General features: G+C 42.8%; 1 long non-coding RNA gene across 2 annotated transcripts in view; it reads right to left on the bottom strand.

Annotated features, from left to right (window-relative positions):
- Window positions 1–79: 79 nt before the first annotated feature.
- LOC118169056 overlaps window positions 80–22,587 on the bottom strand; it is a 317,976-nt gene continuing 295,468 nt past the window's right edge. Inside the window, exons 6-8 of one of the 2 annotated variants that reach the window (XR_004751903.1) lie at window positions 4,085–4,206; window positions 1,972–2,043; window positions 80–207 (exon numbers count right to left, since the gene is read on the bottom strand). This is a non-coding gene — a long non-coding RNA (uncharacterized LOC118169056). The remainder of the gene's footprint in view (window positions 208–1,971; window positions 2,044–4,084; window positions 4,207–22,587) is intronic. The other variant, XR_004751902.1, reaches the window with a different exon arrangement.

Genomic DNA, 22,587 nt, shown 5'->3' on the forward strand with positions numbered 1-22,587 from the left:
ATTTTGAGGGCGGCGCCATTTTGAGGGCGGCGCCATTTTGAGGGCGGGCCCCGCCCCCTGCCCTGCGGCGCCCGGCGACCGCCGAGCCGTGCCTCAGGCAGCACAGGCGGCCGAGAGCCGCCTCCGCCCGGCTGCTCCCTGCGGGCAGCGCTCCCGGCCCCGCTGGCCCCGGCAGGTGCCGCCGTGTGCCGGCAGAGGGCGTCAGCTCTGTGAAAATAAACGAGCGAGGCTCGAACAGTGGAGCTTGGCCGTCGAGGACGACGAGCCTCCTCCCGCCGTCCCCCTCCATCTTGTCAGCCACCGAGCCTGACATGGCAGGGAGCGAGGAGAGGTCCCGGCGGCGGGGGCACAGCCCGGCCCTGCTGCTGGCTGCTCTCCTGCCCTTCTTGTCGTCTCCATAACCTCAGCACGTTTCCCTTTGCTTCCCTTTGCAGCTGAGCAGTCAAGTCCAAACGGGGTGCTAAATCTGCCCCTTGAAGTGGTGCCTCCCTCTTCCGTATCACTTGTTACCCGCATTACATCTGTGCACCTGGTGTGTGCTTAGGTGCAGACAAACCTGCCAGATAAACACAAAATGGGGCATTATGTACATAAATTAGAGAAATCACAGAATCATAAAGGTTGGGAAAGACTTCCAAGGTCATCTGGTCCAACCATCCTCCTACACCAACATCACCGACTAAACCATGTCCCATCCCAATGCCTGACTGCTCTTCCTGAGAAGAAATGTCTCCTAATTTCTAACGTAAACCTCCCCTGCTGCAACTTGAGGCCTTTCCCTCTAGACCTGTCACTAGTTACCTGTGAATAGAGGCTGACCTCCCTGAGCCTCCTCGTCTGCAGACCAAACAGCCCCAGTGCCCTCAGCTGCTCCTCACAGGACTTGTGCTCCAGGCCCTTCACCAGCTTTGTAGCCCTTCTCTGGACACGCTCCAGGGCCTCGAGGAATGCATGTTACCAGCCCTAATCCTAATTCTGCTCAATGCAGGGCCTTGCAAGGGCACTCCAGCCTTCTAGGTATTAAACATACCCTGGGGAGAAGCCTTTGGATGAACTAATTCTCCATTGGCAGCTTCTTGCCGGCCTCAGCCCAGCTGGAGCTTTGAGCTTTTTTCCAAGCTTAACCATAAACCTAAATTGAGCCCTAAAAAGCCACTGCAGCACTTGCTGGGACTCTGAATTTCCCTGGGGGATAATCTCTTTGCAGCCATTGTTTTTCTTTGGCAGCTCTGCTCCAGCTGGAGCTCTGATGGGGCTTTCCACCAGCCCTAACCCTAAACCATAGGCTGAGCTAAAGGTAAGTGGCACTGTTCAGTCCAGGCCCTTAATATTACTACAAGAAAAATTACTTGGTCAGACATATTTCACCTTTGCCAACCCTTTTTTAGCCCCATCCCAGCTGCATTTCAGACTTCTAATGCTATTCCTTACCCTAGTTTGAGATATAAGCCAGGCACTATTGAGAAACACGGTATTCTTCAGAAGAGAATTCTTTTGGCAGCCCTAAGTTTGCTTTGGCAGCCCCTCTCCAGCCCCACTCCAGCTACAGCTCTGTAGTTTCTTTCAGCCTCAATGCTACATACGGGCATGGCTCTTCACAGCCAAGTAAAACAGACTGTGAGAGACGTGAGCCAGGATTAAAGACAAATATAACAAGAAAGAAAAGGTGCTGAATACAGAATGAAGTAGAGAAATAGAATGAGTTACAAATAAACTTTCGAGGATTGTGAGATTAGCCTTTCTACACTTAGAGCTTCCTTGTTTAAACCATAAGAAAGTGAACATAGTGAACTACTACTCTTAAAGTAAGATAAGAGAGATCAGATGTGCGAGAGGTCTAAAAATGCACTGGCACATAGGATTGTGAAATTTAAATGAGAAGAACGAAGCAGAAGAACATGTTATGTAAGCGTGGAAATTCCATGTGAGAGGGCCAAACCTAATGGGATTCAAGGTCTGATTCTTACTTACTCTGAAGCTCGTTTACTTTCCTTTGGAGTAAATCAAAATCCAGAGCTTTGAAGAGTGTAGCCTCAAGGTCTCCTACAATGGAATAAAAAAAGCCAGTTTCAGGCCACAAATAATGTTGTTTATTTAGCAACTTCTAGTGTTTATTTCAGAGTTTGTAACACTCAATAATTGTTAGGTACTAAAGGATTCATTATAATAATATTTAAATTTGCAATTCAGTTATTAATAGTAATAATTTATGCAAAGAATCAAATTTATCTCTCGCTACAGCATGTAATCATGTAAAAAAGTCTCCTGGGACTTTCAAATAAGATCCTCAAACCAGCTCTGTCCCAAATTGTTTCTTTAATAGGTAGTTTTGCCAGAAGCAACCCAAATCCACAAAGGACCCACACTGCAGCAATTCACCTGCTGAAGCTTTTTCACAGAAACTGACCGCTAGCAGATACTCCTTTTCTATGAGGTGGTCAATGGATTTAAGTGCTCTAACTAACGAAATTGTTGGTTGTGCATGAGTGGGAAAACAGTGGCCTCTTATGTAAGCAAGTCCCAAACCATCTAGGAGGTTTTGAGTCTAAACCAGCAGGTTGCATCCTCCCTGTTGGCACCGCTGTAGCATGACTTGTTTCTCTCAGACAGGAAGGCAATAACTTCAATCGCTGTGCAGCCTCATATTACGGCAGAGCTTCAAAGCAGCTGGCTGAGCTTTTGCAGTAGTTCAAACTCACGCTGATAAAAGCATGGATAACAGCATGACAGCGAGTCTTATTGGTGAGATGGCAGCCAAATGCACACAGAAGAATTTGCTCTGATGCACGTTTCCTTCATGGCATTGTGTTCAAATGGGGTGTGTCTCCAGCACCTGGAGTTGAGTCCAGTGCTGTTTAGCATCTTTACTAATAACCTGGATGGAAGGACAGTACGTTCTCAGAAGGTTTGCAGATGATACAAAACCATTGGTTGTGCTGCCATTCAGAGGGACCTGAGAGAGTAAAGCCAGTGAGTCTGGAGCCAGACTCAGTGTTATCCAGTGACAGCACGGGCACGCCCTGAAATACAAGACATTTCATTGAAATGTTATATATACATATATATTTAGTGGTAGTTGCAGTGGAACAGGTTGCTCAGAGCATTTTGGAGTCTCCATCTGTGGAGATTTTTAAAGCATGATTGGACACGGTGCTGAGCAACCTGCTGTAGGTGACCCTGTTGTGCAGGGGAGTTGGCCTAAAGAATCGCCAGAGGTCACTGCCAATCTCAGCTATTCTGAGTCTATGTAATGTCAACACGATTCCTGAAGGAACCACTTTTGTTTTTTCAGGATTGATATGCACCAACAAGAGATGTCTGGAAAACAGTAAACATTTTCATTTTCTCCAGGCAGTATATAAAAAAGGTGTCACTTCCAAAGAAACAAAAATACCCCCCAACAAACAAACAAACAAACTAAACCCACCTAAACAAACAAACAAAAACCTAAAGAGAATGTGCTTTGAAAATATAATTCCAGTAGTTTATGTTCTTACCTACAGCCAGTTTTGCATTTGCTGGATATCCTATAATTATCTAGGCAGGATCAAGTACAGTTTGGTATTAAAGGATTAATGTATAATAAGAAATTGTTCAAGAGCAGGAAACTCCCTTGAGAAGGGACCTGAGGATCCAAAGGGATACAAGTGTGGTTGGCAGGGCAGGCTCCAGGTGCTGCCCCCCAGCCGGGCAGGAGCTGTCTGTAGGAACAGCCCTTTCCCTGCTTCCCCTGCCTTGCCAGCTCCCAGGTCTGACGTTTCCCATCAACAGCTGCTGCCAGGGCATAAAGGGTGGCAGTGACCAGCTGCAGTGCCCAAAGGGAAAAGCTGACCTGCTGCCTGCACTCCCAAAGAGACTAATGCTCCTCTCCTCAAGTCTTGCGTGAGAAACATCACATATTTCCAAAGAATAAAGTCAGCTGTTCTTATGGATAAATAGTTTCTTAAGGGATTTTTTTTTCATCTTGCCGTAGAAGCGAGGATCGCCACTAATGGAATCATCTTTCAGGAAATACCACGTGAGGTATTTTCAGCCGCACGCTGTGCCTTGCCAGTCACCTTAAACAAGACAGTAAAACACTTACATATAGCTCAGGGCAATCCTGAAAAGCCGCATGAGCCACAACAAGCCCATTCTTCTGTTGATAAATAGGGTCACTCTGAATTTTGAAACTTAAGCTTTTAACTCTTCAGCTCTGGCATCCTCCTGCAGAAAAAAGACATCTCTGTCAATTGTTCACACGGCCGTGTTCATCGGCAGAAAATAAATAAATCTGTGGTTAGCAGAATTTCTCCCTAGGGCAAACTTTGCCGGTGAAGTTTTTCAAATTGGAGCTGAAGAAATATATTTTGACTTCCTGGTAGTGCTGACTGTAGCATTTCAGATCTCTCTCCCAGCAGATTACAGGGGACTTTTGGACTTAATCTGTTCCTACTATTTATGTTACAAACTTGCATTCTTTAAGCATCATGTTTTTATTTTACATTGGATACCATTAAATAGTGCAATACAGAGGGAATTTGTAAAGACGGATAAGAAATCACGTGTTTGCCATTAATTATATATTTCCCACCTGATATGGAAAATGAGGGTTACAGCATTCATTTCTATTTCTGAATTTAACCGCAGTTAAAATACGTGAAGGTAAGCCTGAACAACGAATTCCCAGTTCAATACATGGCTTAAGCTCATGAGTAACTAGAAGCTACGATTTTAGCTGGAGCAGCAGCTCTAATGTATTTAACTTAAAGCACACGCTCAGAGCAGTTGCTTTAGTTACTCAGGAGCAGTGCTTTGGTTACTCAAGTGCTCAAAGATAAATGAAGATGAGTGCTTTGGCGAACGAGGACCTGACACTGTATAGTTATAAATGAATACAGAAGACAGAACATTTGGTTCACTGAAGATTCTATTTGAATAAATTGTACATAAAAGGATGTTTCTTTTTCTTGATCCATGTTTTGGAGCCTATAGCATGAATTATTTATTTACTCCAAATGATAAGAAAAGCTAAAACAGTTTTAAAATATTTTTCAATGAAAAAATGAAACCTCTCAACCTCCAAGAAATTGCTATTTATTTTGTTTAAATAGAACAAATAGTCGTTTTCCTAAATGCCTCTGAACTCTATACTGCAGCAAAAAATGACCCAGGGCTTTTTCTAAAATTGATGTTTTTGCTTTCTAATTACTTTTAGCATGCAGGGCATTGTTCTTTTGCAACTTCTTGAAAAAAATCCCTCTTTGAAATTCAGTAAGCTCCAATTTAAAATGATTGGTTTCCACCTGGATGGACTGAAATTTTCTTCTTGGGAAGTTTATTAGTACATTAAAAGATGCAAATTAATTCATAATTCTTTCAGCTCATTCTCTTGGGAACAATTATACAAGGAAATTATTAATGTACAAGAAAACAAGAAGTAAAAATCTCAAGGGACAACAGGGGTGCAGAATATATGAAAACATTTAGACCTAGCTAATAGCAGAACTTGGTTATAATGATAATAGTTGATAAAGCAATTTTAATTTTTATTTGTAACCTGATAGCAACCACACACAGTGCACGCAAGGAATCACAGACCCTAGTGAAATGAGTTTACCAGCAGAGGCCCTGCTCTCAATGAAGTGCTACTGAAACACAGCATGAGGAGCTGAACGTGTGCTTCTACGTTTCTAGGATCACAGCCAAACATAAGGCTTCAATCAGTCCACCAGTTTCAAGGTCTCTGATGTATACCGTTCCATGATGACTGCATTCAAGACTATCATGTCAATGTAAGCCTTTGCACTCTGATAAATAAGCCAAATATTTTCATCTGGGTAATGAAAGGCCCTCAGGATTCAGTTAATATTTGATGAAAAAACAGCACATAGATTTGCTTTTTAGGGCTCTTTGATGGACTTACTTTTTCTCCTTTTAGTTAAGGTGTTAAACAACTCAGCCACTTCCCTTTTCAGTTTTCTTTTCATAATTTATCCTGCATGCTTTTAATGTTCTCTATCTGGTGGAAATCTCAAATATTTTTACAAACAGAGTCATAGCACAGGGTATCACCAGGGAACCTGTAATTACTCGCATATCTGCTTCCAGCACTCCCTGGCACCAGGCTCTCAGTCATAAAGACTGACGGAAACACATGTTCTCCCAATACCATAAAACAACCGTCACTACTCAGGGAAGCCTGTCCATAGCATGGGCATTATCCTGTCTTAAAGACTTGACTTTTTTAACCTTAAGCACAGCCGCATGAACATTATATACATAAATCAAACCTCTGTTGTTGACCAATATCAATTTCTTTGAGGTCTCCACAAGCAAAGTCTGGGCATAGCTTAAAACACGGGCAAGACAATAAGCAAGGGACGTCATTTGAACTGAGAGCAAGATTAGCTTATCGATATGCAGCTATAGAATCACTTGTATTAAGAAAGATTTATATACCTTTCTCTACAGACTTTAACAATACGGTTCACAAATGAAACATATTTACACTTGAAAAAATAAAATGTACTACAGATACTTCTCTCAGTTTTCAGAATAGCATAAGAACTGAAATAATCACTTACATTAAACGTTACGGATTGACAAAAATGAAAAAGAGTGGACATAGTAGGACTGCTGTACACACAGGTCATCCAGACAGAAATCAGGTTTTTAAATACAGCGATATTTCTTGTTTTATTTTTAGTGACAGTGGGCCCCTTCCAAAACTCCCTTGCACCAAATATTCCCAAATCTGAGCTGTTGCTTTGATAATGTATATAAAGGAAAAGTGAAGTTACTTTGTGTGAAAAAGCTCCCACTGCAAACATTGGCCAGGTTCCTGTTCTGTCCTGCTCCTGCGGCTGCCCGTTGGCTCAACGCGTTTCCTTTTGCCAAGCTACTGCAGGCGGGTGGCTTCCAGGGGCGCATGTCTGACTCGCGCTTCAGTCAAGGTTACTGAGAGAAACTGAGGATGATTCCCTGTCGAATGCCATCGCTCTGTATATTTAAAAGAGCATAGGGACTTACTGGGGAAAAAAAGGAGGGCACACTTCAAGCAGAATTAACATTCCTATGTCAAATTCCACCGGGCTCTTTTAGCTGGTTTGTTCTCTGCTGATTTCTGCTAGAGACCAAAAGCCCTGGGAACTGGCAGAGAAGTAGGTGCCAAGGAATCAGAAGACCATCTCAGAAAGAGAATACTTACATCACAGTTAAACTGTCTTCAGATGCAGTTTTAACCATGTGAAAATACAAGCAGAAGGTTTTTTTTTTATTATTATTATTATTTTTCTTTTTTTTGTCTTGTTTTGTTTTTTCCCCATTACGGGCAGGAGAATAGCAGTTATTTTTCATGTTATGCTTAGTTTTGCTGCTAAATGAATGTGGAAAACTTCAGAGATTGAATAGGCTATATGAGGAGATTTGTGATACGCTGTGGACATCGAAAGGGTGAGGCCAAACCAGGCTTTCTGTAACCAAAACTTTCATTCCCCAAGACTTTGCTTCAGGCTGTTAGACGTGAAACAAGCTGATGGCATCAATTTGATTCTGAAGGGTCATGTGCTTATATGAGATAATTTTGCTTTAACTTTACATGGCATTACACTAAGTTCAGGTACAAAATGGACAGCGATAGTCCGTATCAACACTGAAGCGATTTCTAATAAGGCTAGCACCAATGTTTAATGTCTGAGATCTCTCAGCTATTGCTTCTGTGATATGCCTCTTTGCTAGGCTGACATTGTTGGTCTGCTGCCATAAAGGTAAGTGCTACCTCCATTTTTTCCTTTGAAGTGCACTATCGTAAAGGATCAGTGCAAAGCCCTGGAGAAAACAATACTCAAGCTAAAAATTATTGCTGTTCTGGAGAAATGACTTTAGTAGCTATTCTAATTAGCCACGGTCATTCCTACCTGCATAGACAGGAGAAAAAGAAGGACACGTAAGGACAGTCTTTCAGGAGTTCCCCCCATATAGAAAAGTGCAGATGCCTGGTTTAACATAAGGACTTGGCGTGCTGCTGATTAAAATGGTGAGAGCTCTTCTGGCAATCAGGCTCGCTCTGGGTTTGGCTACTGTATTTCTGGGACTTGTCCCTTAGCACCGTAGTCCTGCAGAAACCAGCTTCTGATTACTACCAAAGCAAAATTTGTGGTATAGACACGTGAAACCAAGACACTGAAGCAAATCGCTTTGAAAATGCAGCGATGCCTCATTGACCCAGCAAATTCAGTTAGGCTGCTGGTGCTCCCATCCCCATTACGAAAGCATTGCTCATCTAACAGAGGTGGCCAGGTAACCCAGTAACCAGAAAGCAAATGAACTGCAATTGTGAATCTCAGCATGAAAAATAATCTTCTTTCCTTTAAAATGGGTATTGCTTCACGTGTGATCACAAATGAGAATGGGTGGTGAGCCAGTGCCATGAAAACACGTAGGTCTAGTTTTAAAGATATTTATGGGAAGTCTCACTTATTGCTAAATGACGGAGAACAGTTTATAATCTGTTATAGTTAATTTACTACTACATGGCTAAAAATGTGCAAAGAGCAGCAGACTTGTTAAATTAAAGCTCACTTAATGATTACACAGCAGTTGGGAATAACATCCAGTTAAAGAATAAGCAGTAAACGGATGTTTTCCTTAAAATCATTCATTTTGGGAAACTAAGATGACAGAAGCCCTTTACATTTTTTCTGATTATAAAAAGAAACAAAATATCAGCAAATAGACTAGTAGGGATTTCTTTTAAATATTAATTTGTGGTGGATATTGGAGTACCCATAGCTGATGATACAACTTCCATGAGAAGGCTCCTGGCTCTAATTCCCCACCCCATCACAGCAGTTTGAGCTGAAGCCAGTACTGTTACCATTCAGACTGAACAGACTGAAACAAATCAGATAAAATACTGGTTTGGATGCTGCCTACCTTAGCCTCTTTCTTGTTTTGTTCTTGTCACTCAACTGTGATGCATTAAATCAATAATAATAGCAAAATCCCAAGCCTCAGATAAAGGCTAGTGATTTCTTCATTATGGCAGTGAAGATTTTAGCTGAACTAAGGTTAGTTTTTTGGGTAGGCAGTAACCTTCATGATCCTGAGGTGGTGCTGAGAACGATAAGGATATGGAAACAAGTGGTGGAACTGCAACACCCTTTCCGATGGAAAGGTTTCCTCCATGGGTTAGGCTTTGGAGTGTTTCATTGGGAAGCTGGGAGGTAATGTCTGATCTCTTCTAAACACTAGCAACAGAAAACACTTCTTGCCATCATTCTTGTGCCTTGTCCTGGGCTTTTCACTTTTGTCCAAAGCTATCTCAGACCCAATAATAATGCAAAAGGGACACTAACACTAGACAATCTGTAATTTAAAAGTTAAAAATTTCACAATATTTGTGGCATAGTTGTATACATTGGATTTTTTTTAAAAAAAATTTGAGCTAAGTTGCATTTAAAAGCAATCCAATTATTTCTAAGTATGAAAATGGCTGTACCTTCATTTTTCTTCCGTTCCACAATGCTCAATAAAATCTATTTTTTTTTTGCATACAGTACTTTTGTGAAAAAAATTTACTTTTTTAAAAAAACCTTAAATGTGGGAAGTCCTCTACAGCAATCCTAATACACCAATTTTGGATTATTTTCTTCATGTCAGAGCCTTATAAAGCATTGCTTCAGTAGTTGAGGGACCACGTTGTGGCCACCCTGCATGCCAGTGTGTGTGAACAGCCATAGTTCAAAGCTTGGTCCCTCTCTGGACGTCTTTGATAGAATCTGCTGTACAACAGCTTTGCACAAAACCGAGGGCAAGGATCATTTGAAACTTGCATCCCTTCATGTGCTAATGCAGGATGAAAAAGGCCAATGGCTGTGAAGCTTACTGCAGCCTCTTCAAGCTTGCCCAAACAGCCCTGTACTAAAGGCACGGTGGAGCACTGGGACGGGCCCCCTGTGTGGCTGACAAGCCAGCTAAGTTATCTTGAACCAGAGCTACAAACCAACACTTCCTCCTTGTCTTTGGCATCTCTTACCCCTGTCCCTGCGTGTCCAGACCCATACTCCAAACAGAAAAATGACAACATGTAAAATGGAGCTGGACTCACCTTGCACGTGCACATCTCCATCTACATGCTGTATTACAGCATCAGATTATTATTTTTTTTTTTTTTTACACGCGTTGTAATCACAAGATACTGGCCAAGGAGAGTTGCAAATGTAGATGTATTCACTCATTGTTTAATGATGCTTGCATAATTGGTGGCATATGGGATCTTAATGAGGACTACATGCAGTATGCTGTTTGTCTAATAAGAAATTTAAAATACATCCTTTGGTGGTTTGTAGTATGATCACTAAGAAGGCTGGAATTAGTGAAATTACTATATGATTAAGAGAAAGGCTTTCTATCATTTTATATTCATTAATACAGGAAACCTGTCTGTGTGCACAGCAAGACTGATTTAAAGCTCATGTTTCTTTTCATGGAGACACCACAGGTAAGGACTCTGAAACACTGCTCACCGCTGATCAAAACGAGAGCTACTAAAAGTTCAGAAAACATTGTCTTGCAGTGAGAAAGTCCCTTCATCCATGATAAATCATAAACATTACACTGGCTTTACAAAGAAGAGTTCTTACTGGTGTCTGCTTATTCAGGGCCCACACAAATCTACATATCAAAAAAAAAAAAAAAAAAGCTTTTAATTGCAGATTTTTTTTTCCTCAGACACTGCAGTATGTGCTGGCTGTGCTTGTTAAATTCTGCAGTTGTTTCAACACTGTAGGCTTCTGCATATAAGCTGAGGTCCAAGGAAGTCAGAAACACATACTCTACTGTCCCGAGTCCTACAACATTTTTATCCTTTTTCAAGCTCACTGAGGGTAAAAGTTTTGCCTTGTTTAGTGAGGAAGAACAGACAACACTTAACAGCACACCTTGTCAGAGGCTGCCTGCACCCTTAGAAACGTAAGTCAGTTCACTGCCAGCTGTAATCATTAAGTCTTTCTTAGCATTCCTCAAAGGAAAAGCAAGCACGCCAGCCTTCCTTCGCTAAGAACGACGCAGAACTCAGTCGTTTGGTGGCCTCATCTTTCAGAGCTGCCCTGAAACAAACCCCTAAAAGTCAGCTCCACAGAAGTTCTTAAAACTCCATAGTACATTGAGTCACGAGGAGAAAACACTGGAAGAGCATTTAGCACTGATATGGTTCTGGGTTCTGGAAGGCGGCTGTGTTTGTTGGGCTTATGATGGAAAGTCAGCCTCAGCCTTAACTGTGCAGCAAATACGGGCTCTGCATAATAATGCTGCTATGTAATTTATTCATCTGAGATGTTCTTACTGCACTCGTGAAATCATATTGGTGACTGCACAGACTCTGAAGGGTATGTTATATAGAAGAGCAGCAGAAGCTGCTGCCCATGAAAACTTAGCAGAATTAGATCATTTTGCAAGTGCTTAATAGTATTTATTCATAAAAGGCACGTCATTAAAGCTCTACTCTGCAATTTGGATACTACGAATCATTTAGCATGTACTCAGGAAAGCTGAGATACCCTAATAAATAATTTAAAAAAATCAGATACACAATGCTCAAATTGTTGAATGTGTACTAAACAGCAACATGCAACTTAAAATTTCTGCATCTGTTCTATAAAACAGGTTATTTTCCTAAAATTCTTGATTTACCATTTCAGCAAGCCACCACAATGGACTGGCAAATGGTAGTAAGTTTTTAAACTGGAAACAAGTCAAAAGCATATTCGGGTAACTACCTTACACAGGTTTATGGGATTTTAGCCCAGAAGGTGCATGACATAGGTCCTAAGGTCTCAAATGGGATTTCTGCATCAAATATGGAACTTCTGACCAGGGTGAAACTGCAGTTTTTCTTTAGGAAGACACGTATTCTGTAAAGCATAGGGGAACACACCAGGTTGAATCTGGTTGTATGGATAACATGGTGACTATGAAAAATGAATGGGTTATTTCCCATCTGCGTCCCTCCAGTTTGTGTCAGGGAAACCACGCTCATACCAAAGCATCTCTGCCTTAAACTCACTCACTTTTTCTCTCTCTCTATGCCCAACGAGCCTCAAAAGTACTTGATGCTGTATCTTCAAAACCTCATCACCTAATATGTACTAATTCTACAGGAAACTACCAAATTTTAGTTGGGGCAGCAGCAACAATCCAGATTGCTATTACAGTTTTCCAGAATAATACCGTGGAACTCACTTTAGGGTGAGATTTACAACACAAAGAAATTATAAATTGTTAAAAATCAATCCTTTTAGCATGAACAGAAATAGTTGATTGTAAAAACAAACCCAATGAAATATTCAGTGATAAAATGGTGAAGTCACTAAATAATGCATTCAGCTGGCTCTAGCGGTTGACCTTTGTGAAATTCCTTGGAGGTAGAGTGCAAACTATTATTTTGGTTGTGGTGTATTCCTGGGGAAACACTGCTACGAGAACTCTATATTTCACAATGAAAGTAGCTCATTTATTAAGCTTTAATTATGCATATTCTTCAGTAGGTGGCCTTCTTCCTTCTTAGCAGGTACTGAATCAATACCCTGGCATAGTGCTAATGGGCGCTGTGCTGCTTGAGGTACCATCCTTCAGAAGGGAGGCTGAAAGCAAGGTCTCTTCTTTGTGATTTTGATGGTTCTTGTAGCATCTTCCCCCCCCCCCCCTTTTTTTTTTTTAATAATAGAGGTTTTTAACACCAGTGTATTGGCCACAGTCCAAGTTGGGTAATTACATTCTGTCTCCCTAAATTTTGCTTTGTGCAGTTTTAATTTAATATGGTGTTCTTCTCTTCCTTCCTGCCCTAAGTTGTTTTGTTGTTTTTTGTCATTGCTAGGCACTATTAAATAACCTCCATATTTCCCCTGAGACAGCTGCATTTAAGCTGTGGGTAAGGCAAAGCCTGCACATGAAATTTGTGAACTGTTCCCAGAGAAGGAAACACAAGATCACTTGCAATTATTACATGCTGATATATACCTGGACAAACTCCAGCTTCTCTGCTCCCCTCCAGTAGTTTGCTTTCATTTGGAATTTAATTACCCAGGTGAATACGGGCAGCTGTCGGGAGCACCATCCTTCCTCAAGAGGACACAAGGCTCATGCCTGGGAGGCCATTTTTGGCGGGCTAGTGGGTTTTACCCTGTCTGAGAAGCAGTTTTCCTCTGCGACAATGTGCCAGCCGTTCCTGGGGAGGATTGGTGCTGCATCTCCGTATCCCAGGCATGGGGGTGCCTGCAGGTGAATCTGTCCTTGGCTGCCTTCCCTCTCTTGTCCCTCTTTCATGGTCAGTTTGTCCTACCAGGGCAACCGCGTGGGCCTCAGCAGAGTTCCCCTTACACACACAGGGCTGCCCCTTCACCAGACACATTTGGATGGGCCCTGCGGGAGGCTGGAAATGAAGCCAATGCCAGAGAATTTCTGGTTTTTGTATGTAAAGTGACCTTCCTGATGGTCTGAGTTGTACCTAAACTCAACACCTTGAAGTGTAGTATTGCGACACAGAAGATCCAGGAGCAGTGCTGAGAGGAATAACTGCTAGGGTCTAGCAGGTGGATGGGGCTGGTGTGGCGGGAGCCCTGTGAGAGGAAGGCGCTGAAGGAGCTCCTCAGGAGTAGCACAACGCAGCCTCTGCCACCAGCACTGAGAGCTGTGCCTGCAGCTCCCCAATGCTGACAGGAGACCTTCCCTTCACACCCAGAGCTGCAGCCCACTGCCGACGGGACCCCAGAGCAGCAGGAGCCAGACAGTGCTGCGGGTTGCTGAGGGCAGCTTCTTCCAGGAGTATTTATTTATAACAGCTTCGCTGGCTGAAGAGTCTGCAGTAAAGCCTGGCAGTTGCCCAGGAAAGGCTCTGAATCAGCCTCCTGGAAGGATGAGAACCTGTCAGCTGTTGGTGTTTTATGGAAAGCCCAAGTCCTTTCTGAAATATTTTGAGGCACTGACATTGGTTGTGGTGTTGCTGTTTGGTTTACACTCATGGCAAGAAGACCAGGGATCGCTCCATGGCAAACGCTGCATGAACTATTGACCACATTTCTCTCAAACACTCCTTACCTTCTAGAAAACCCCTTACCTTCTGGAAGTAAAAGCATCTAAGAGACATCTAGATCCTATTAAACCAGATCCTATTAATCCAGAGTAGCTAAAGGCTTCAGTCTAACATGTTTTTTTTTTTTCTTTTGTTTTGTTTTGTTTTTTTCATTGGCATGAAGTCCTTGTGTAGACAGTGCAGCACAGGACTGAAGTCGATCAGCTGAGCATCACTGTCCTGAGTTTTTCTACATGTACATGCTTGTAGGTGCTGGGGTGGGGGACTGTGTTGCAACACAGAGCACAAGAGATCACATTGCACATATCCTTGTGAAGGTGTAAAATAAGGTGGCCAACTTTTCATCACCTTAGCTGAAAAGGCACTCAAAAAGTAAATATTAAAAAATTCTAAAACTGAGAGGCAACTCAGGTACAAACTGTGTAACAAGAGCCATCCAAAACAGGCTTATAGCTACATCTTCTTATACATATATATATATTTTATATATTTCCAAAATGACTGTATTTGCAGTCTTTACTGGAAAATAAGATCATAGGAACAAAACTATAGCTGTCAATCAGCAAAGCACCACTGATTTTCCAATGTACTGTATTTGAGTAATCTTAACCACATACAGTCTCACTTTGCTTTAAAACATTGCCAGAACTTCAGACTTTGAGGCTTTCCATACTGATAGTATTGTTTCTCTTGATTACATTTTTTTTTTTTTTTAATACAACATACTTTTCATGTTTAATTTAAATCTATTCTTTTGTCCTGCTACCCAAAGGCATTTTGCATGCAACAACGATTTAGGCCCCAAATCACCACCATCTGCTTATTTATAGCCAGATCCTACAGTAAAGGGAGTCTTTACTAAGCCCTCGATGGATAACAACATCATTAGTCATGTGATTGTGCTATGAACTTTTCATTTTTCTGACAAAAATGAGTGTTTCTTTATCAGTCATTATTACTATTCTACAATGTTCCACAACAAGAAGAACCTTTGCTTCCCGAGACCCATCCTCTTTATGCTATCACGGCCGTTGTTTTACCAGATACTGAGTGTGTGCCTGGTCCTGGCACACCATTATAAGCCAGAATTAAATGCCTTAATAATCTGCTTTTCTTCATGCAGCGTCTGAGGGAAGGCGAGCAGCTCATTATGTTGCTTTTTGAAATTGCTGAGCTATCCCTAGTGTGACCCTCAGAAAAACAAACAAAAACCACCACAAAACAAAACAACAACAACAACACTGCAATACCAGGGTTTTAGTAGGGGAACAAAATCAAACAGCTAAAGAAAAAATGAAGTCGGTTGTTGCCGTCAGAAAGCAGAGATTAAATAATTGAAGGAACCTGCCTTGGAGCAGCAAGAAAAGACTCAAATAGATTTTAAACTTGCATGAAGTCTCTCATAAACTATGATCCTGAGGGACTTTGATAATAATAATAAAAAACCCTTCTCTGTTCAAAGAAGAGTATGTGGGAAAGAGGAAAGTTGTTAAGCTGACAGCCCATGTTGGATGGATACTTTTCCTTCTAATGAGGACTCGTACCAAGCGCAGTGCAACGGCAAACTTCTGCTGCTCTGAGTTCACCTTGGACCTTTAAAAAACAACGCATGGGAGTAGGAAGTTGGCTTTTACTTCAGAATGGTTTTTAAAATCTCATTGTTACAGTCAAAACTATCCCAGTGGACTTTTACAGACAGAGCTCTTTGCACTACAAAGATACCTTATTTTTCTAACTTGGATCCAAAAGATATTTCCTTGGCTTTCACTGAGATGCGAGTCCACAGCACCCAACTCTGACACATCCCATACTACGGCCGTGGATAAAGGTCCTGGCAATTACTGTTTCAGTTATACATACACACTTACACTAGTGGGTAAAGGAAGCAAAACTGGATCTTAAAAATGTAGAGTAACAACTACTTTTAATACAATTACATACATCCTTGGACCACAAAACTGTTTGAGTTTGTAGGGTTATGAGACTGTGCACTGCTTATCCTGCTTGGTGCTATGACCCAATGTTAAGACACTGTGAAACCTAAAGCATGAATGCAAACAGCGAAAAAAATCAAGAGCATTTTCAAAGCTGATATTGACTGATAGAAGGGGCTTTATTCCTGCTCTGCAGATATGCGTTGAGACTTGGGTAACAAAATTGCAGGTTGACAACACAAGTACCTCTATCTGAGCGGCTTGGCTAGGCTTCCTTTTCAGTCAGGGAGAGAAGTAAGCATTGCTAGATTTACCTCCTCCTAATGTAGAAACTGAACAAGCATAGACGTGTTATGCTGTAGAAATAACTGCTTTTCTGTTGGCTATGTGAGAGCACAAACCACGAGCTCTGATATAATTGCTGAAAGTTCAGTGGGATGCATCTAACACTCAGTCTGAGTTCTTCAGTTCCTAGAAATTGACGGTCTTGCTAAATACAGGTACTCTCTTGCCCAGTATAAAATTGCTGAGTATGAAGGCAAATAGTGTCTGAGCATGAATGAGGAAGATACCAGACAAATCTGTATGAGGACCCACACAGAAAATTCCAGTACTGCTCCAGAAGGAAGACATACTTTGGTTAGTCTGCAGGGGCAATGATGTACAAGACCATACCTGTATACCGATTGGAGTGAAATTCTAATTAAGCTGAAATCAAATGCAAAGCATGCAGTCCTGAGCGAGCTCAGGACTTCAGCCTTTGTCTGAAGAAACGACTATAAAGGAAGGGACCAACATGAGTCCATTTGGACTCTGGGGTACTTTTCAAGGCATGTCAAGAGGCCTAAGGTCATCTCGATGAAATGTGACGTTCACTCCACTGAGTCTAAATGGGTTTGCGAATTGAGGCAAATGAGACTGAATTGTCCCAGGACTGGATGAGTTTGATTGTTCCAGTGAGAAAAGAGCTAGAAGAGAGAGTTGCTTGCATCTCTGTAATGCACGGAGAGAAATCAAACCTTTATTTCCTACCCCCCAAGAAAAGAGTAGATGCTTTTTATCTAAACTATCTTGCCCAAGCCTCAGCTCTTCACGTTTTTCCTCCTCTGGCCATAAATCTGTCACTGCTTATCAACATTTGGACAATTGTGCCTGAATCAAATAATAGCTAGTGGTGGTGGACAGCACAAAAGAAAAATCAGGTCATGTGCTTTTAGCTAGCCAGTTAATTCTGAGCTCTGCAGCTGTCAGTGGCAAGGACTTAAAAGTGGTGTGTGCAAATGCAGACGTCAAAGATATCTGATCTATGTGGAAATTGTAGCTTGACACACAAAAGAACTTATGACCTTTAACTCTGTGAAATACCTGCCAGCCAGCTGTGCTACAGAAGAATCTACACACAGTGCCTGTAATATGCTTCTCCTCTTTCAAGCCATCCATGGTTTGTATCTTTTTTCCAAACATTAGAAAATGAATTGACTACAACCACAGCATTCATGTAAAACCAACACATCTGATATGACTGAAACAGATAACACCACCTTTCATCAAAAGATCCCAGGGGTACTATGCATCTTACTCACAATAGTTCAAGTTCTGTAACAAATTCTTGCTAAAATTTATACATAAGCTGCTCCACTGAAATCTAATCACATGTGTGAGTCCTTTCAGAGTCAGGGACAAGTGCTGCACAAGAATTATGTTTGTCTCTCCTGATAACAAAGCTCTCTGTAGGACAAAGTACAACAAGAATCTTTGTTAACTGTTTGAATTCCTTAAGGAATTTAAGGTGTCAGATGTGGATTTTGTCCAGAACTCAAGGACCACCATCCTACTCTGGCTGATGATACTACAAGATACTTAATGACAGAAGGTGGGCAGGATTTTGTGCATCTTTCAGATTTTGTGCATTTTTCAGAGGTGCTGGCCAAGCCGCTTACCATCATTTATCAACAGTCCTGGCTATCAGGGGAGGTCCCAGTTGACTGGCGGCTAGCAAATGTGACACCCATCTACAAGAAGGGCTGGAGGACTGACCCGGGAAACTACAGGCCTGTCAGTTTGACCTCAGTGCCAGGGAAGCTCATGGAGCAGATTATCTTGAGAGTCATCACGCAGCACTTGCAGGGAAAGCAGGCGATCAGGCCCAGTCAGCATGGGTTTATGGAAGGCAGGTCCTGCTTGACGAACCTGATCTCCTTCTATGACAAAGTGACGCGCTGGGTGGACGAGGGAAAGGCTGTGGATGTGGTCTACCTTGACTTCAGCAAGGCTTTTGACACCGTTTCCCACAGCATTCTCCTCAAGAAACTGGCTGCTCTTGGCTTGGACTGGCGCACGCTTCGTTGGGTTAGAAACTGGCTGGATAGCCGGGCCCAAAGAGTCGTGGTAAATGGAGCCAAATCCAGTTGGAGGCCGGTCACTAGTGGCGTCCCCCAGGGCTCGGTGCTGGGGCCGGTCCTCTTCAATATCTTCATCGATGATCTGGATGAGGGCATTGAGTGCACCCTCAGTAAGTTTGCAGATGACACCAAGTTAGGTACGTGTGTTGATCTGCTCGAGGGTAGGAAGGCTCTGCAGGAGGATCTGGAGAGGCTGGACCAATGGGCCGAGGTCAACTGCATGAAGTTCAACAAGGCCAAGTGCCGGGTCCTGCACCTGGGGCGCAATAACCCCAAGCAGAGCTACGGGCTGGGAGGTGAGTGGTTGGAGAGCTGCCAGGCAGAGAAGGACCTGGGAGTGATGGTTGATAGTCGGCTGAATATGAGCCAGCAGTGTGCTCAGGTGGCCAAGAAGGCCAACGGCATCCTGGCCTGTATAAGAAACAGTGTGGCCAGCAGGGCCAGGGAGGTGATCGTCCCCCTGTACTCGGCTCTGGTGAGGCCGCACCTCGAGTACTGTGTTCAGTTTTGGGCCCCTCGCTACAAGAAGGACATGGAGGTGCTCGAGCGAGTCCAGAGAAGGGCTACGAAGCTGGTGAGGGGCCTGGAGAACAAGTCCTACGAGGAGCGGCTGAGGGAGCTGGGCTTGTTCAGCCTGGAGAAAAGGAGGCTCAGGGGTGACCTTATCGCTCTCTACAGGTACCTCAAGGGAGGCTGTAGCGAGGTGGGGTTGGCCTGTTCTCCCACGTGCCTGGTGACAGGACGAGGGGGAATGGGCTTAAGTTGCGCCAGGGGAGTTTTAGGTTGGATGTTAGGAAGAACTTCTTTACCGAAAGGGTTGTTAGACACTGGAACGGGCTGCCCAGGGAAGTGGTGGAGTCACCATCCCTGGAGGTCTTTAAAAGACGTTTAGATGTAGAGCTTAGGGATATGGTTTAGTGGGGACTGTTAGTGTTAGGTCAGAGGTTGGACTTGATGATCTTGAGGTCTCTTCCAACCTAGAAAATTCTGTGATTCTGTGATCTCAGAAGGTGAACGTTCTGCTGGGAAGGTCTGAGCTTTTAAATGAACTTCTTTAACTAACTCACTAGCAAAAGAAAAAAAAACATACTACAAGAAATACAAATGAGGCATTGGAGTGGGAGAAACAGTGCCTGATGCTTGGACAGATCCCATTTTTAAACATCATCTCCAGCAACCTTGCAGACAGAAAACTAATGATGTGCTACCATGAAATTATATTACCCCACCCTCCCCCAGACTATTTCCCTAACCTGCTGCGTCTCAGTGTCTGTACTAATACAGGTGAAGTCATGAGCAATATAAAACCTCTTATTTTATTAAAGAAAATAACTGCTCTGGAAAACATATAGATAATGAAAAAGCTTGGACTCACATTCTCGTATGGACTGCCAGACAGGACTGGTTGCCAAGTTGTGATCCCATCAGAAGTATTTATCTGAAATGCACCGCAAACGTTAAGAGTGGTCTAAATCTAATTGCATAGCCTGTCTCCTTGTGCTGTTGATTCTAATTTCACCAGAGTCTACAATTTGGTTTTGGTAAATGTCTGCTCTCAGTGGGAGAAGACAATTTTTGAAGAGATCATTTCAAATCTTAGAGTTCTTTAGGCACAGATCTAAGAAGTGTCACATGAAGTCAGACCAACGGTCTGCCCTGCCGCTCTTCTGGCCATAGGCTCTTAGCAGCATAGCTCCAATGTATATGGTGAGGAAAATGAAAATCAAATTTCAGATCTGTCTCTGAAATTTGGGGAAATTTCAGACCTGTTTTTATACTCATGTGACCCTATGCCAACATCACACCAAAGCAAAATTTAACCTGGGACTCACATTTTTGCTGCTTTAGGAAATTATGACCAAAATGCAGTTCTGTTTGCAACTTCTCATGCAACATCTTTTTCAACTGAGCTTCTAAAAAATCTTACTGCTAAACATACAATAAAAGCATGATAAAAAATGTTCTTTGTGCATCCTTTCCCCCTTCCCATACCTGCCTCTTACAACAGTTTGCATGGAAAGACTCTTGCACTCACTGCAACACACGGAGGTGAAGCGAGTCCTTTGCAGCATAAATCCCCAAAGGCAACCTTCAGAGATGCCGTGTGCCCTTTCGTTCCGCTCACACGAAAGGAGGAGTGTTCTCATCCACCTCATAATTCAGTTCAGGTAATACCTCTTAAATAATAGACGTTCCCTTCCCAGAAGGCAGTCATTTATCAGTGTTATCAGAAAACTGCTTACTTCTAGCTGTTAAAGGAAATGCAGTTGTCTGCTGAGCACGGCAAAGCTCCTGCCTTCTGTACAAGTGGAATTGAGTGGATCACAATCTGGGGGATGAGGTCTAACCCCAGCAGTCTGCAGAGGAAACTTTTAACTTTTTATTTAGAAAAATGTGAAAAAGTGAAAAAGCCTGGACTCCACTGCAAGGCCATTTAACCTCAGAGAAAGTGAAAAGTAAAAAACTTTTGAAAAACAATGAGGTTCAAGCACATACAACTACCAAATCCTCTTCACCTAGAATAAGTCTTAGGTAACATCCAACCTCTACTGTAGTCTCCATACACTCAAACCAACCCCCAAACCTGTTGATATGGAAATTTTGAAACAGCATGAAATAAAAGACCCACTTCTGTCACCTAAAAATATTTTAAAATATCGGGACTAAGGTGGAAAGAATAAATAGGCCACAATTTATTTTTTTTTCTATCTATTAAGCTGTGTTTCAGAAAATGAAATGGTCCTATTTTACATGGATGGTTTTATGACCCTCTGTTTCCCCAAACTGAAGTCTCCCACGTCCCTGGAAGAGATGAAGGCCACACTTTCTCTTCACCCAGCCGATGAAGTGAATGCACTCAGCAAATGCTCAAAACTGTTATGGTGCCAGAGCAGGACTGCTGCCTTCTCCATGCCCATACATGTAGAGACGTTCACAAAAGACACAGGACAGAATTGCTACGGTGCTCAGGCCCAGCCTGGCCAGCAGGAGAAGCCAGGGCTGACCCCACGCTCTGGGTCATTCAGGGAGTTCCCTCAGCAGTTGGAAATCAGCCACCCAAAGGTCACCATCTGCCCTGCCTCTCCAGTCCCCTCTCCCCGTCTGACACCTCTGCAGGGTGTGCTGCACATGCCCTGATTACGGAGGAAAGCCATCTGCCACAGAGGTCCCAGACACATAGCCCAGAACATCCCAAGGCTGATGGCCTCCATGCTGCTCCCTCTTGAGCAGCTCCAGCCCCTGCTAGTGCAACACACAGTGACGGAGCCCCTACTCTGCCAGCACCTCTGCTTTCAGGATTACTGTGTCCCTTCCCCTTGTCTGACTAGGGGGCTGGATTCCTCTTGAATCCAAGCCTCCAAACAACTCTCACGGGTCCGCAGAAACAGAGAGAGGCCCTTCCACCTCCGTCTCAGGGCTGGAAGACCCTTTCCTCCCCCTGTTCTACTCTTGGAGACATTTACCCTAGTCCACTTTGTCCAGCAGAAACCATCCTCTTGACTGCACTGTGGTACACTTTGCATGCAGCCACAAGCACCTTCAGAACCTGGAGGACAACAGGGGATCAGGCCTGTCACGCTTTGTTTCCCCATCCCACAAAGTCTTTTACATTGTTTTGTATTTAACAATCCATACCTGTGCCTTTGCCCCACTTTCAGACTTGAATCCTTCTGATTCCCTCCATCAAGCTGACAAGATGAAGGATTCTTTTTCTTAAATACATCTTTTAACAAAACCTGTATGGAATATGCTCACTTGTGTCAGTGATCTGGAAAATGTGCTTTGTCTTTCTTTCAGAGAACATGCACATTTCAGATTTCCCTTAAGCTTTCGTAATTATTTCTGATCTTGATGGTTTTACTTTGTCAGCCCAGCTGATACCAACCAGATGACAGAAATGATTTGAGGGTGGATTTTGTCTAGGAGGGAGCAGGGGAGAAAATCAGAAAGAAAATTATGGTAATTTTTCATTTCATTGTGAAGACATGTCCCGGGTATTTGCATATTCTGGGTGTGAAGTAAACAGAACTATAATCAGATGACATGGCAAGACATGGCAAGAAAGGCTTGAAATACCAGTCAAGACTTGAAATCTAAGTGCTTATTAAACACGAGATCTTTCCTATGAAGATTGCTCAAAAGAAAACATCACGTTAGACACCTTGCTCAGTGAGTTGAG

Source organism: Oxyura jamaicensis, chromosome 6 (genome assembly GCF_011077185.1).
Source record: "Oxyura jamaicensis isolate SHBP4307 breed ruddy duck chromosome 6, BPBGC_Ojam_1.0, whole genome shotgun sequence".
Taxonomy (NCBI): domain Eukaryota; kingdom Metazoa; phylum Chordata; class Aves; order Anseriformes; family Anatidae; genus Oxyura; species Oxyura jamaicensis.